The sequence below is a fragment of the Schistocerca gregaria genome, chromosome 7 (genome assembly GCF_023897955.1).
Source record: "Schistocerca gregaria isolate iqSchGreg1 chromosome 7, iqSchGreg1.2, whole genome shotgun sequence".
NCBI lineage: Eukaryota > Metazoa > Arthropoda > Insecta > Orthoptera > Acrididae > Schistocerca > Schistocerca gregaria.
Genome location: NC_064926.1, coordinates 118876757 through 118891050, shown reverse-complemented (window position 1 = coordinate 118891050; position 14294 = coordinate 118876757). Strand labels below are relative to the sequence as shown.

At 46.8% G+C, this 14294-nt stretch overlaps 1 protein-coding gene across 1 annotated transcript in view; it reads right to left on the bottom strand.

Annotated features, from left to right (window-relative positions):
- The window catches only part of LOC126282210 (translation initiation factor IF-2-like), a 243374-nt gene that overhangs the window by 198206 nt on the left and 30874 nt on the right, over positions 1–14294 (bottom strand). The window lies entirely within an intron of this gene.

The following is a 14294-nucleotide window of genomic DNA, read 5'->3' as shown; positions in this document are numbered from 1 at the left end:
GGAAATAGTAGGAATCGACCATATGAAGTTTCTTTTCTTTTTTTAAAAAAAATTTTAGATGTTCTGAAGCTTCATCAGTTTTTTCTCCTGGGATTTTAACGCCGAACTTAGTACCCTCTAAACTTTGAATATTCTTTTTTCATCTCCGGATAATACACACATCAACAAAAGTTTTGCATCACCTCGGTTCCGAGGGTTCCGGAACCTGTACAGAAAATTGGAATAGAGATAAACATCATTTCCGCTCTTTTCATTGCTTATGAAAACCACACATTGCGTGTCGTACTACCATAGAGCGAGACCTTCAGAGGTGGTGGACCAGATTGCTAACACCCAGTAGCACGTCCTCTTGCACTGATGCATGCCTATATTCGTCGTGGCATACTATTCACAAGTTCATCAAGGCACTTTTGGTCCAGATTGTCCCACTCCTCAACGGCGATTCGGAGCAGCTCCCTTAGAGTGGTTGGTGGATCACGTCGTCCATAAACAGTCCTTTTTAATCTATCCGAGGCATTTTCGATAGGGTTCATGTCTCGAGAACATGCAGACCACTGTTATCGAGCAATGTCGTTATCCTGCAGGAAGTCATTCACAAAATGTGCAGGATGGGGGCGCGAATTGTTGTCCATGAAGACGAATGCCTCCCCAATATGCTGCCGATATGGTTGCACTATCGGTCGGAGGATGGCATTCACGTATCGTACAGCCGTTATGATGCCACTCCAAAACAGCAGGGAACCTCCACTTTGCTGTACTCGCTGGACAGTGTGTCTAAGGCGTTCAGTCTGGGTTACCTCCAAACACGTCTCCGACGATTGTCTGGTTGAAGGCATATGCGACACTCATCGGTGAAGAGAACGTGATGCCAATCCTGAGCGGTCCATTCGGCATGTTGGGCCCATCTGTACCACGCTACATGGTGTCGTGGTTGCAAAGATGGACCTCGCCATGGACGTCGGGAGTGAAGTTGCGCATCATGCAGCCTATTGCGCACAGTCTGTCATTATTCAACATGGTGGCGTTGCTATGATGGTTCCTCCGAGCCATAATCCTAGAGGTCATCCACTTCAGTAGTAGCCGCTGGGCGACCTGAGCGAGGCATGTCATCGACAGTTCCTGTCTCTCTGTATCTCCTGCATGTCCGAACAACATCGCTTTGGTTCACTCCGAGACGGCTAGACACTTTCCTTGTTGAGAGCCCTTCCTGGCACAAAGTAAAAATGCGGACGCGGTCGAACCGCGGTATTGACCGTCTAGGGATGGAAGAACTGCAGATAACACGAGCCGTGTACCTCCTTCCTGGTGGAATGGGAACTGATCGGCTGTCGGACCCCCTCCGTCAAATTGGCGCCGCTCATGCATGGTTGTTTACATCTTTGGGCGAGTTTAGTGACATCTCTATGCAGTCAAAGGGACTGCGTCTGTGATGTAATATCCACAGTGAACGTCTGTCTTCTGAAGTTCTGGGAACAGGGGTGATGCAAAACTTTTTTTATGTGTGTCTTTTGTCGATGAGTTATTGTGGACTTAACAGCTTTCTCTTATACAGGGTGAACGAAACCGAAAAAACGGCAGGGACGGACCCTGACTGGAAATGGAGCAGAAAGGGTCCTACGAACTAAGTCCAGGAATGCGTCGTTGCCACAGGAAAGGGCACTGACGAATGACAGTTCCTTTGACCTCAAGCCGTGTATCCCTTGTGTGTTGCATGCTGTGATTTACGCAGCGTACTGTAAGCAGCAGAATGGTCCGGTATTCATGTCAGTATACATGTGCGGTATTCATGTCGGAACGAGCCGAAATGGTGTTCGTGTGCTGCCAAGCAGATGGAAACGGTCGAGAGATAACACGGCTATACCAAAAAAAGTACAAAGACAGCAACTATATCACACAACATTTCAAGCCCTTTTTGGGAGTTTGTGTGGCCTTGAACCTTTTCAAACAGACAACGCGTAGGGAGGTACACTGACACAATAGCAGGAGAAACATAAGCATTATAGAAACTGTCGATCAACTGCCTTGCCTCGTTAAACGCAGCGGATCCCTTCACCAAGCAACGCTGGATCCGGCCGCTTCGCTGTCTTCCCTTTGCCATTACGGCAAAGGGGAGGAGATTTGGTGGCGTAAGTTCTCGTGCCACTATCCCGGATTAAATTCATAATCTCTCCGCAGCGCCAATGAAGTGAGTGCATGTGATGCTGTTGATGGCGATCCGTTGGTCGGCTGCGAACGATGAGCTAAGCGGGCCCCAGACGAGTAGGCTGCATTGGTTTTCCACCCCCCCCCCCCCCCCTTCCCTTCATCCGCGACAACACAAACCCAACACTGCGCTGTACCCCCACCCATCAGTCACCCTCACGACACACACACACACACACACACACACACACACACGCTTCCAAGAGTGGCGGGGCAGAATTCCTGTATCTGTGACCCCAGCTCATTCCCTGAGTATCGACTAGTTCAGTTTTTACTTTGAGACACTAGCAAAATAGACTGTCATTCTCCATAACTAATAATTTGCCCTGTGAATGACAATAAACAGCAGTAAAGAATCAATCTGCAGGATTTCTACCCGCAAATAATTAGATGGCAGGTACTTGGTGCTGGGAGCCTACAACGGCACCGCGCACACTACTCGGGCCGTAGTAAACACAAAACAGGAGGAAAAACAGCGTCCTGAGCTGTCAGCACTGGCCACTCTTTGTGTGTAGTGTCTCTGAAAGTGAAGCAGCGCCCGGTGCAAGGAGAGGCGAGGCAGTGGCTGTGTGGCAGGTGGCCGGCCACCGCCAGCCAGCCAGCCAGCCAATACAGCTGCAAATGTTTGCGGTACAGCTAGTGCTGCCCGCCGCGCCCACGTCCCGCGTGCTGGAGGTCGGTAGCCGACACGGCCGCTGCCTTTTTGCCCGCTTTTATTCCTTTTTCCGCCTCGGCTGTGCGTGGAAAATCGGCCTTCATTGTGCGCCGCCCCCACAAAGCGGTGTCCATCCGGCGGCGCCGCGCCTCGCCGTGTCACCGTCCGGTCCGCTAGCGCAGTCTGCCGGCAGTTGCGTGCAACGTGCAGCTCACCGTCCAGCTGTGCACGTACACCGCCAGAGGGGAAAATGCAACGTCTCTGAGGACGAGGTCATTTCATTGACGAGGTCACAGGTAGTTCGTCATTGTCGGAGTGTACGAGAACAAATTCACACCAAATGTAACAGACGTGCCACAGTAAACGGTATGCAAACAGCCGCCATCAACACACGGTCTATGCCCCTATGATCACTAAGCGGGCTTGCATTCTCTCACGCAAACGAACGTAAAGGTGCCGACTGGCATCTGCATCTACGCGATTACTCTGCTATTCACAATAAAGTGCCTCGCAGAGGGTTCAATGAACCACCTTCAAGCTGTCTCTCTACCGTTCTACTCTTGATTTGCACGCGGGAAAAACGAGCGCTTAAATTTTTCTGTGCGAGCCCTGATTTCTGTTATTTTATCGTGATGATCATTGCTCCCTATGTAGGTGGGTCTAACGCACGGCTTTCCGGACGGAGAGGAGCGCCAGGTGTCCGGCACGAATGCACCCGGCGGATTTGTGTAGAGGTCCGGTGAACAGCCCAGTCTCTGGGTGGTTTTTAGGCGATTTTTTATCTGCCTCGGGGAATGCGGGCTGGCTCCCCTTATTCCGCCTCAGTTACACTATGTCGGAGATTGCTGCGCAAACACGTTCTCCACGTACGCGTACATCACCATTACTCTACCACGCAAACGTAGGAGTTACATACACTCGTCTGGTGTGAGACGTTCCTTGGGGGGGGGGGGGGGGGGGGGGGGTCCACGGGGAGCCGAACCGCACAGTAACCCTGGGTTTGGTGTGGGGCGGCGGAGGGGTGAAGTGGACTGCGGTAGTCGTCGTGGTATTGTGGACGGGGACGGAGCCTCTCCGTCGTTTCTAGGTCCCCGGTTAACATACAATACAATACAATGTAGATGGGTGCCAACAGAATGTTTTCGCAATTGGAAGAGAAAACTGGTGACTGAAATTTCATGAGAAGATCCCGTCGCAACTAAAAACGCCTTTTTTTTTAATGGTTTGCAATTCACGTATCATGTCTTTGACACTATCTCCTGTATTTCGCGATAATACAAAACGAGCTGCCCTTCTTTTTACTTTTTCAATGTCATCCGTCAGTCCCACCTGATGCGCATCCCACACCGCACAGCAATACTCCAGAATAGGGCGGACAGGCGTAGTGTAAGCAGTCTCTTTAGCCGACCTGTTGCACCTTCTAAGTGCTCTGCGAATGAATCGCACTCTTTGGTTTGCTCTACCCACAATATTATCTATGTGATCGTCCCGCTGGCCGGAGTGGCCGAGCGGTTCTAGGCGCTACAGTATGGACCCGCGCGACGCTACGGTCGGAGGTTCGAATCCTGCCTCGGGCACGGATATGTGTCATGTCCTTAGGTTAGTTAGAGTTAAGTGGTTCTAAGTTCTACGGAACTGATGACCTCATAAGTTACGCCCCATAGTGCTCAGAGCCCATTGAATCATTTTGATCGTTCCAATTTTTTTTTTTTTTTTTTTTTTTTTGTAATTGTAACCCCTGAGTATTTAGTTGAATTTATACCCTTCGGATTTGTGTGACATAGTACTCATGTGAATAACTTCACACTTTTCCTTATTCAGGGTCAATTGTCACTTTTCGCACCATACAGATATCTTATCTACATCATTCAGCAAGTAGTTTTGATAATCTGATGACGCTACAAGACGGTAAATGACAGCATCATCTGCAAACAATCTAAGACGGCTACTCAGATTGTTTCCTATTTCTTGCAAGCCTTGAAACGAGTAAGTTCCCACTTCACCGCGTCCCATACGTGTTCAGTTGGCGAAATATCTGGTGATCTTGCTGGCTAGAGCGGTTCCTGTACACCACGAAGAACGCATTCCGTCACAGTAAGCCGTATGTGGGCATTGCATTGTCCTGCTGAAAAAGCACACATTCCTGTCGAAGAAATGTCAATAGCACAGGAATAACAGCCTGTGCGATATAACGGGCACTGGTTGCTTGATCCTGCAGAAATACCAAATTTGACTGCAAGTTGTAACTGAAGCCCCCCTCCCGTCATCATGAAGCCTGGGGTGGGGGCCTTGTATCGTGGGGCAGTGCACTCTTGAATGGGCAGCCCACCCGCTCTACGCCATACAAGCGCACATTCATCACTTCCATACAGACAGAACCTCCTCTCATCGCAGAAGAGGACAGAGCACCAATCCAGTCCCAGACGACGTCAGAGCAGCCGTACTTGGAGGTGTCGTGGTGTCAGTGGTAACCTGGTCAGTGGCACACGTTGTCTTAAAACTGCTGCAAGGAGCCGCTTCCCAGCGGTCCCTGATGACACAGGATGTGCAACATGGGTGATGTTCGGCCGCCCACCACGGTTCACACATACGTCGATCTTCACTTCCATCTGTACTACGTGTTCAGAAGTCTACAGGTGTGCCAATGTTCCACAGACGACTACTAAAATTAAGAGCACACCACGATACAGAAATCTGCCTACACATCCATCCAGCGTTGCGCTGTCCCTTGCCTGCGGTCACAACAGAGGCGGTACAGGCAGGTAACGTGAGCGTCATTTGATCGCCGGTGACCGTAGCAAATGAGTTACTAACACTACAAACCCTCGGTACGCACGTGGTATACGATTGTGTCGTCAGATGGATTTCAAACGCAAAGAAATTTACGAAGGATATACATTCCACTACAGAGTGAAAGGTTCACGCTGAAAGCAGCTCCTAGACTGTGCCCAAGTCGTTCTGTGCCTCTTCCTCTCTCTGGAGCACTGTTCTAGCAGCAGGGTATATTGTACGGGTGAAGTTTCGGAAATGGGAGAGGAGTTGTTAGATTTAAGCGCCGAATGAGGCGATCAAAAGTTCTGATCACATGCTGTCTACGCGAGGGGAAAATATCCACGTTCATATATCGCGCCGAGACATGGTTGAGAGTGTGTAAACGACTTGGAAACTGAATCTTCTGTCTCGAACTAAACCGTCACTAGTGATAACAACCGTTTACTGTAATTCAAGTACTTACCAAAAGAACTGGCAGTAAGTCCTCACTAAATGAGCTACAGACCATACTCCACATCTGTTATTTACAAAGATATCGGTATCAATTTCGATTTTGCAAGTGGAGATATAGCAGTTTCTGCTACTGGCCTCGTACTTCAAAAAGACTCAAATTCAAAGGTGGTAAACGCTTTTAAATCGGGTTAGCATTTTCAGAGAATTTAAAATATATCTGCATGTTCGTGATTTGACACACAAGTAAGGAAACACATTATGTCGGAGAAGCGACATAAAACTGGAAACAGTAACAACTGCATAATATCTAGGACCGACCCTCCAGAGCGATCCAAAGTGGACTGACGACAGTAAACTACGTCAGTTGTAGGGAGACCAGATGCTGGTCTGTAATTCATAGGAATAATGTTAAGGAGTCCCAATTCATCCGCCAAAGACGTGGCTTACAAAACTCTCCTGTGGCAAATTTTTCACTGTAGCTTGCCAATATGGTCCCCTTACCAAGGTGTATTAAGAGACAGGGAAGATCCACCTTAGAGCAGCACATTTCATGACGCGGAAGGTATAAGAGCATCATGGAGAGGTCGATCGTTAACATTCCGAGTGTGTTTGCTCCAGGAAGAATAGGGGGAAAACACTGCTTCCTCGTACGCATGTCTCGCGAAAAGGGGGCGACACAGAGTCAGAGGAGGGAGGTTGATCGTTCTCGGTGCCGCCATGCTCTCGCGCCGCTCGTTAATGGGGAGCAACACTGTTCCGACGCTGGTGGGAGCCTCAGGCAACGGCTAATTTCGCCACGCCTTGTAACTCAATTATCGTAAGGTCGGTGTATATTGCGCTTTTAATGTGCTATTGTTCTAATCTGTTTAATTTCAAACTTCCTGGCAGTTTGAAACTTTGTCGGACCGAGGTTCGAACTTGGGAGCTCTGTCAACTGCGGGCAAGTGCTCTACCGACGGGTCACTACTCCAAATCAGCCATCATACTTCCGCCAGTACCTTATCTCCTGCCTTAAAAACTTCACAGTTCTCCAGTGAAACTTGTAGGACTAGCACACCTAGCATGTTTAATTTCCCATTCATGCTACGTTAAGCTGATGATATTGCTATAGTCACGAAGACAAAAGAAGATCTAGAGGAAGTCGTCAGCACAATGGAAAAAATTCTATGCAATTAGTATGGAATGACGATAAACAAGCAAAAGACTAAAGTGATGGTATGCAGTACAGGAGCAGAATACGAACCTCTGAGAATGAGAATTGGAAGAGAGGAGCTGGAAGTGATAGAGGAATATACTTTTTAAAAAATGGTTCAAATGGCTCTGAGCACTATGAGACTTAACTTTTAAGGTCATCAGTCCCCTAGAACTTAGAACCACTTAAACATAACTAATCTAAGGACATCACTCACATCCAAGCCCGACGCAGGAGAATTTACTTACCTGGGAAGTAAAATCACAGGAGACGGTAGAAGCCGGAAAGGAATTGCGACCAGAACACAAAAGGCCAAAATTGCATGTAATCGGGGAAGGAACTTACTCACCAGCAACAACATCAGTCTGAAAATAAAGAAACGTATCATGAAAGGTTTCGTTTGGAATGTGGCCCTATACGGATGTGAAACTTGGACAATTGGAAGAGAAGACAGCTAGTGGCCATGGAGATGTGGTGCAGTAGAAGGATGATGAAGATCAGCTGGAGAGACAAAGTAACAAATGAAGAGGTCCTCAGAATAGTACAGGCACATACAAACAAGAAGAGACCAACTTGTAGGGCACATCTTACGACACACTGTCACACAGATCTCCTAAAAAATCATCTGCGGCCTGCAGTCAAATCAAAGCAACGTGGATTGCTGTCAGCAGGCGTCCTTATGCAACATGACAATGCAAGGCCCCACACTGCCCGTACATCAATTGCAACAATCACAGACCTGCATCCACCATACTCACCGGACCTTGCCCCAAGTGATTTCCATATGTTTGGACCACTCAAAGACGCAATGGGAGGAAAGACGTTCCGTTCTGATGAGGAGGTACGCCACACAGTGCATGAGTGGTTGCGCGGACTACCACAAGAATTTTTTTCTAAAGTAATTTATGCACTTTGTAAGCGCTGGAGGACTTGCATTGAGCGTGGGGGAGATTATGTTGAAATGTGATACAGCTTTGTGCCACTTCTGCACAATAAATAATATTTTAAAAAATATTTAAGGTTTTCAATTGACTCACCCCCGTAATTTCAGAAAAAATGGAGATATGATCGAGACAAAGAGCTTCGCAAGTTGAGCAGGTCAGTAATGCGGTGGTCCACCTGTTTCCCTTAAAAGCAGTTATTCGGCTTCGCATTGATTGGATGTCTCCTTGAGAGATGTCATGCCAAATTCTGTCCAACTGGCGCGTTAGATAGTCAAAGTCTCGGAAAGGTTGGAGAGTCCTGCCCATAATAATATAAACTTTCTCATCTGGGGAGAGATCTGACATTGCTGACCGAGGTAGGGTTTGGTAACCTCGAAGACAAGCAGTAGAAACTCTCCGTGTGTGAGAGGGCATTGTCCAGCTGAAATGTAGGTCTGGGATGGCTTGCCATGAAGAACAACAAAACTGGGTGTAGAATATTGTCGACGTATCGCTGCGCTGTGAGGATGCCACGGACGACAATCAAAGGAGTCCAACTATGAAATAAAATGCAGCCCAGACCATTACTCGGGGTTGTTGGGCCATACGGCTGGCGACATTCAGGTTGCTATCCTACCACCGTCCGAGACGTCTCCAGACAGGTCTTCGGCCTGACATCTTACTGACTAGAGTTGAATTGTCTTCAACGATGAGACCTGCTTCGAACTGAGCCCTGATGTCCAGTGTGGAGACAATCCCGCCACACGACCGACAGCCGGCAGTGATCACCTGGGGTGCCATTTCTTTTCGTAGCAGAGCCTCTTTGGTTGTCACAGCTGCACGTCGGCGATGTTCTACGTCCCGTCTTGTTGGCTTTCATGGCAAGTCATCCTGGGCTTACATCCTTCGAGCTTGCCAAGTCTTACTTTGGTCAGCAGGGTCGACGGATCTGCCCCAACTGAGAAAGTCTGGAGCATTATGGGCAGGGCCCTCCAACCAGCTCGGGATTTTGCCGATCTTAAGCACCAACCGGACAGAATTCGGCAAATTATTCCTGAAGACGACATCCAACAAACCTATCACTCAATAACAAGCTGCATAAGGGCCAGAGCTAGACCGACGTGTTATCGAATTTATCAGTTTGTGAATGTCTTTCTCTGAATAAATCATCCAATTTTCTTGAAATTGTAATCATTCGTTCGTCTGTACATGTACATCACATCTCCCGATTTTCTCCCCATTCGGATAATTTCTTCGTTGTGCATAGTTTTATATGGTCTTAGAGTGTACGAAGTGTGACAGTAAAGTAATGCGACTGATTTTCTTTGCAAGATGTGGCAACCCTGCAGGCTTGCGTAGGCACATTATCTTTGACCTTGGTCTATAAGCTGCTTCTCTCTCTCGTCACGGAAATGGAACTGCATAATATTGCGCAACGGTATGCAATTTCTTTTTGGGTAAATTGGGTGAAAATGTGACGGCAACTTACGGTAAGCTTCAGAAGGCTTTTGTAGAGGAGGTTATGTCAAGATCTCAAGTTTTTCGTTGGCATAAAAAGTTTAGTGAAGGCAGAAGGAATGTTGAAGACCGCAGTGGACGACCATCAACCTCACGGACGGATGTCAACTTGGCCAGGGTGAGTGAACTCAAACGATCTGATCGAAGATTATCCATAAAAATGGCTGCAGAAGAACTGAACATCAGTCGAGAAACAGTTCATCTAATAATAACTAAAGATCTTTGCATGAGAAAGATTTGTGCAAAAATGCTCCCCAGAAATCTCACACGACGACAGCGATAAACACGGATAAATGTGGCAGCCGACCTGTTAGAGCAAACGGAAATCAATCAAAAAATTGCTGAGCAGTGTTATCACTGGTGATGAAATTGTTTTTTTTTCAGTACGATCCAGAGACAATACGACAAAGTTCGCAGTGGTGCTCAAAGGGATCACCCAGATCGAAAAAAGCTCGCATGTCAAAGTCAAAAGTGAAATGCATGCTTGTGTGCTTCTTTGATTCCAAAGGTGTGGTGTCACCGCCAGACACCACACTTGGTAGGTGGTAGCCTTTAAATCGGCCGCGGTCCGGTAGTATACGTCGGACCCGCATGTCGCCACTATCAGTGATTGCAGACCGAGCGCCGCCACACGGCAGGTCTAGAGAGACTTCCTAGCACTCGCCCCAGTTGTACAGCCGACTTTGCTAGCCATGGTTCACTGACTTCTACGCTCTCATTTGCCGAGACGATAGTTAGCATAGCATTCAGCTACGTTATTTGCTACGACCTAGCAAGGCGCCATATTCAGTTACCATTGATATTGTGAATCATGTACTGTCACGAGCGACGTTCTTCATTAATGGATTAAAGTTAAGTATTCCACCAGCTACGTCCGTTTTTCTCAATTCTAATTCCCTTGTCATGTTCCAGACCTCACGCCTGCCTGCGTGAGCTCAGACGCGTGCATTTCGGCCTCCTTTAGTAATACGGTGTTGGCTCTCCTGCCAACCACAACAAAAGGAATTGTTCATGAAGAGTGGGTGCCTCCTGGACAAACAGTTAATCAATATTACTATAAAGAAATTTTGGAAAGACTTCGTAAAAGAGTTCTTTGTGTCCGTGCCAACATTGCTGAAAATTGGATTCTGCACCACCATACTGCGCCATCCCATACTGCTCTATAAATACAGCAATTTTTAACCTCAAAACAAATTACAGTACTACCACAGCCAACTTATTCACCAGATAATGCTCCGTGCGACTTTCTTCTATTTCCAAGAGGCAAAACGGCGGTCAAGGGACACCATTTTCAAACAAAACAAGATGTTCAAAAAGCAGTGACGAGGGTCTTGTAGGATATTACAGAAGATGAGTACCATAAATGTTACCATCAATGGCAGAAGCGCTGGAAAAAGTGCGTGCAATCAGAAGGGAACTACTTTGAAGGAGACAACACTAAACTTGACTAAAACGGTAAGCAAGATTTTTTTCACATCAGTCTCATTACTTTATTGTCGCACCTCGTATATTGACATTGTAGCTAAAATAGCTGAACTGTGGTTTATAATAAAGCGATGACGAATAACGTAATTCATTTTTTTCTGCCTTGGTTGCCTCTTAAACAAATGATCATCGCATCTGCAATTTGAGAAAAAAAAATACTGAGCGAAGAACCATTACAAGATGATGGTAGTGGTGCCCTCTTCCACATAACTCAGGGGGCTCGCGAAGAATATCTATAGACGCCGATGAACTGCAATTTTGATTCGAAGTGATCAAAACATGCACATGGGCGTACCCAGCGAAGGGTAGGGGGGGGGGGGGGGGCAGCTGTCTGCCCCCTCCCACCCCTAGAAGATATTCGAACTCGTTCGCGCAGATTGGGGGGGGGGGGGTACTTTTTTCGTCTTCGGCACGTTACTGTCGGTAGGGAAGTTTATAGAAACAATAAATTTAGCGATAAGCAATCCGCTCTGGCATTCGCAGGCATGTTACGTCGCCAAGGAACAGCGTATTCACTTGTAGGCAGTAAGGGATCATGACTATGTGAAATTTCTAACGAACAACATCGTTTCACCTACCATATTTAAATGTAAAATGCTTTTCTGCTCCTAAACTATTAATTTTTTAGTTACAGCTGACGCTAACTGTAGATTAATAGCAGCTGACGCGCAGGTTACGACGAGCCTTAGATGGCGAGACATTTAGTGCAAGTGATTTATAAAATAATGTTTAGAACGTTCCACAAAAGTGGCCATGACCGAAAAAACTATCGGGCACTTCAGTAAAAGCCCCATTAGGGCTGCCTGAAGCCCTTGCTCACTTGCATAATTTAATGAGTCCATTTTTTGGATTGTTACAAAGTGACGAAGAAAGATTATTTACCAAGAAATTATCGGCGGCTAGAGTGCTAGTGGAACGCACGTTCGGATTTTTGACGAGTAAGTTGCATATTCTCCCAAAGAAAAAAAGCTCCTTTAGAACACGAAGACATTGTTATTCAGTGCATCTCCTTCTTTCACAACATATTAATCGATAAAGGTAGACCCAAAATCTCCCTTCAGTTGAGTTTTTACCAGGACGTAATCGAAAACAGCGCTTTGAAGCATGCTTTCAGAAGCAAACAGTGGAGCTTCAAGAAGGATGACGAGAGGAGGAGAGATGTTCAAAACCTGTCAACTGTCATTATTGCAAATTTACCTCTTGAATCGTTTATTGAATACTGTAATTACTGGGGCTATCATTTCTTTATTAAATGATAAAATTTGTACGTAACTCAAATATGATAATATACCAAAGTTTAAGCGTTTCTTGTCTGTAGTATTTTTGGTAGTTATTTATTTTAATTTTTTGTACTTATACAGTTCATTCCAAGCTTGCCATACCAGACCTCTGTGGTGGCAGTGTTTGTTTTTCTGATCCCACAACACGGGATGTTGACGTACATATGGGACTTTCGATGTCCATCGCAAGAAATCGCATCTAACGATCGCACGAAACAGAAATCCGAGCTACCGTGCAGCACTTCTGCATCGCTCTGCTCAGCCCGCAGTCTAAACGGGCACCTCGCTATGCTACTGTTATTGTATTTAAAATGTTTATTGAAAGCAGTTTTCCACTAGTTTACTGTTTTATGTAATAAGAAATGCTGCATGTTTTCCCGGATTGTACAAGTGCATTCTTGTATTTAAAATGTTTATTAAAAGCAGTTTTTCACTGGTTTACGTTTTATTTAATAAGAAGTGCTGTATGTCCTTTTTTCCTGAGACTAGTATGACCTGCCCCCCCCCCCCCCCCACCCCAGTTCAGATCCTGGGTACGCCCTTGAACATGCATGTGTTGGAGAATTTCGGTACACGATTGGTGGCAATGCCGCTTCGCTGTGGCCGCGAATCCGCTCAGGTCGTGAGCAGCCTGCGGCCAGCGCGTGTCGGGCACGCACGGTGTTCTGACGTGGCGGCCAATACCGACCAAACACGCGCTGCCTCTGCAGCGACTGAAGGCTGACTAGCGGGAACCGCCGACATCTGAATGCCTCACACGTAGCTGGTCTGCGACAACGAGAAGAATTTTATGAGATTTCTTTCTAACTGGAACGCTATGATCCGTATATAGCTATGTGAAGATCTTCATCTGTACTCTGTCACGTGCGTGGTAGAGGGTACCTCCCATTGCACTAGTTATTAGGGCTTCTTCCCTCTGCAGTCACGTATGGAGCGCGGGAATAATCCTGTCCTTGACTGTCTTTTGCTCCTATCCACTATCAACGACGCAGCTGATCCTCATTGGTACTCGAAACGGATGAAAACACTGTTGCAGAAACTACGAAAAAAGTATGCCAAATTTAAATGGACGCAAAATTTCCGAGATTGGCCATCTTTTACAGATGCTCGATCTTTAGCGCGGACTTCAATGCGAGATGCTTATATTAGTTTCCACAACGAAACTTTGTCTCGAAAGCTGGCAAAAAATCCAAAGAGATTCTGGTCGTATGTAAAGTATGCTAGCGGCAAGACACAATCAATGGCTCTTCTGCGCGTTAGCAATGAAAATACTATAAACGACAATGACTCCAAAGCAGAGTTACGAAAAACAGCCTACCGAAACTCTTTCACCAAAGAATCAAGAACAGCTGCCAACATGATTAACTTGGAAGCAGATATCGTCGGCTAGTTAATAAAAGTAAGTCTTCTGGTTCAGGCTGTACGCCAACTAGGTTATTGTCAAAATATGTTGATGCAACAGCTCCATAAAATGGTTCAAACGGCTCTGAGCACTATGGGACGTAACATCTGAGGTCAGAACAGAACTACTTAAACCTAACTAACCTAAGGACATCACACACATCCATGCCCGAGGCAGGATTCGAACCTGCGACCGTAGCGGTCGCGCGGTTCCAGACTGAAGCGCCTAGAGCTTGCGAGACAGAGGAGAGTCAAATGGTAGCCGTTGGAGAGTCGGGCGCGAGCCGTGGGCCAGAGCTGGTATTTTAGCCCTCGATAATACCAAGGGGGCGGGTATATCATGCCCCTCTATCGGAAATATTGTGCCAACGGCCTTGCCGAAGTTAGGTGGTGTCGGGCTGGTCTAGCAATTG